Source organism: Babylonia areolata, chromosome 29 (assembly GCF_041734735.1).
Source record: "Babylonia areolata isolate BAREFJ2019XMU chromosome 29, ASM4173473v1, whole genome shotgun sequence".
Classification (NCBI taxonomy): Eukaryota; Metazoa; Mollusca; class Gastropoda; order Neogastropoda; family Buccinidae; genus Babylonia; species Babylonia areolata.
Window position 1 is genome coordinate 36,544,148 of NC_134904.1, and position 2,500 is coordinate 36,546,647.

Here is a 2,500-nt window from a genome sequence, read left to right on the forward strand (position 1 = left end):
GGTTAAACCATTGTAGTTTCAATCTGAGGGTCTCGGGTTCGAATCTCGGTGACGGCTCCTGGTGGGTAAAGGGTGGAGAATTTTCCGATCTACCAGGTCAAAATGTGTGCAGACCTGCTTGCTGAACCCCCTTCGTGTGTATACGGCAAGCAGAAGATCAAATACGTACGTTAAAGATACTGTAATCCATGTCAGTGTTCGGTGGGTTATGGAAACAAGAACATACCCAGCATGCACACCAGCGAAAGCGGAGTATGGCTGCCTACATGGCGGGGTGAGAACGGTCATAAACGTAAATGCCCACTTGTGTACATACGAGTGAACGTGGGAGCTGCTGCCCACGAACGCAGAAGAAGAAGAGTGGGGTTTTGTTGTTGTTGTTGTTGTTTTTGTGTTTTTTTTGTGTGTGTGTTTTTTAACGTAATTTTGCCAGAGGACAACACTCTCGTTGCCTTGGGTTCTTTTTTCAGTGCGCCAAGAGCGTGCTGCACACAGGACCGACAGACTAGACGCTCGGTTTGATTTTCCAGTCAAACTTGGGAGAGAAAGGGCGAGAGCGGGATTCGAACCCACACCCTCACGGACTCTCTGTATTGGCAGCTGAGCGTCTTAACCATTCTACCACCTTCCCCCTTGATAGTAGACAGAACTAATGGTCATGCTGCGTTCAACACAAACCAGTTATGAAGGCCATCTCACAGTTCTATATCAATCTTAATCAGAATCTTGCTGATTTAAGAAACAAACTGAAAATGTATCTACGAACACACACACACACACACACACACACACACACACACACACACACACACACACACACACACACACACACACACACACACACAAACGCTCTCGCGCGCGCAAAGACAAAGCAATATGTGACGCTACTGAAGACGTGGATACAATTCAGCAGTTTAAGTTTGCCCAATTAATACTCTCTCTCACCAGGACCGAGGTGGGGGGTGGGGGGGTGGGGTTGGGAGGTGGGGGGGGGGAGTTTGAAGATGAAGGAGGCAGACGGGAGTAGGGGTGTGGGGGGGAGGGGGGGGGGGTTATGTATATAACTGAAATTATGTTGACATGAATAAATAAAAGGAAAAGAAGAAAGAAAGAAAGAAAGAAAGAAAAAAGGGGTAACTAACCTGACAGACACAAAGATGGTGTTGCAATAAAAAAAATTGATCAAGAAATTTCAACAGCTTGTCTTTTCTGTTCCTATTTTGTCTTTTCTTTTTCTTGTCTTTTCTCTCACTCTACGCATCTGCGGACCCTCCCTCCCCTCCCCACCACCACCACACACACACCATCCCCCCCTCCCGCCCCGCCCCCCAGACCCCTCCACCACCGTCCCCCCAAGCGGATTACTCAAGAACATTCTGTTTGGCATCATTTAATGCTTTATTCAACAAAGACAGAAAACAAAACAAAGCAATAAGCACATGCAATGAATAAACTTCATATTTTCTAATAGCATCCAATCGAATTCAACAAGCGGGACACACACACACACACACACACACACACACACACACACACACACACACACACACACACACACACACACACACACACACACACATAAACAAACAAACAAAACAAAAAACAAAACAAAAAAAACGCAAAAGAAGAAAAAAATAACAGTATATCTTTTGTCATGTATGCTACAGGTACAATGCATGTAATAACATAATTATGTAGACGATAAAATACCTACGTTCAAGTTTCCATCATTCATGTCCGCGTTCGGTAGGTTCTGACGGTCGAATATCGAATAATTACGCCCATCATGCACATCCCTGAAAACGGATTGTGGCTGCCTATAGCATGGGGTACAAGAGATCATGCATGCACTTTAAGTCCCACTCGTGCATTCGAGTAAATGTGAAAGAGCTGTTGCAAAAAATAGATTTTTTTTTTTTTAAACAGAAAGGAAAAAAAGGCTTGACGAACAAACGAAAAAGACCCTTTCAAGATCAAGTGATGCAATCTAAAAATAGCTAGCAGAACGGCGTGTCCATGACACGACACGACCCGACATGAACAGATGTCAATCAGATCAAGGTCACTGAACTGCACATGTTTTTTTTTTTGTTTTTTTTTTTTTAATCACAATTCATGTACTTATGCTTCTTCTGAGTTCGCTTTCAATGCGTATGGTGTGTGTGTGCGCTGTCCGTCTGGTTGTGTTATGTCATTGCATCAGTTCTGGGTATCTGTTTCACAGGTACTCGAAATGGGTTTTTTGTTTGTTTGTTTTTTTCGTTATTTATGCTCTCTCTCTCTCTCTCTCTCTCTCTCTCTCTCTCTCTCTGTGTGTGTGTGTGTGTGTGTGTGTGTGTGTGTGTGTGTGTGTGTGTGTGTGTGTGTGTGTGTGTGTGTGTGTGTGTGTGTGTGTGTGTGTGTGTGTGTGTGTGTCCCTTATTTTATTTTTCTTCGTTTTGTGTTTTGCTTTGTTTCGTTTATTTGCTTGGATGACGGATCAGCGAAGTGTTGTTGTCAT

General features: G+C 43.8%; 1 protein-coding gene and 1 long non-coding RNA gene across 2 annotated transcripts in view; both read right to left on the bottom strand.

The window, feature by feature from the left end:
• Positions 1 to 2,500, bottom strand: part of LOC143302363 (uncharacterized) — a 240,097-nt gene that overhangs the window by 168,406 nt on the left and 69,191 nt on the right. The window lies entirely within an intron of this gene.
• The window catches only part of LOC143274854 (uncharacterized), a 21,319-nt gene that overhangs the window by 9,943 nt on the left and 8,876 nt on the right, over positions 1 to 2,500 (bottom strand). The gene's annotated exons all lie outside the window — the stretch shown is intronic.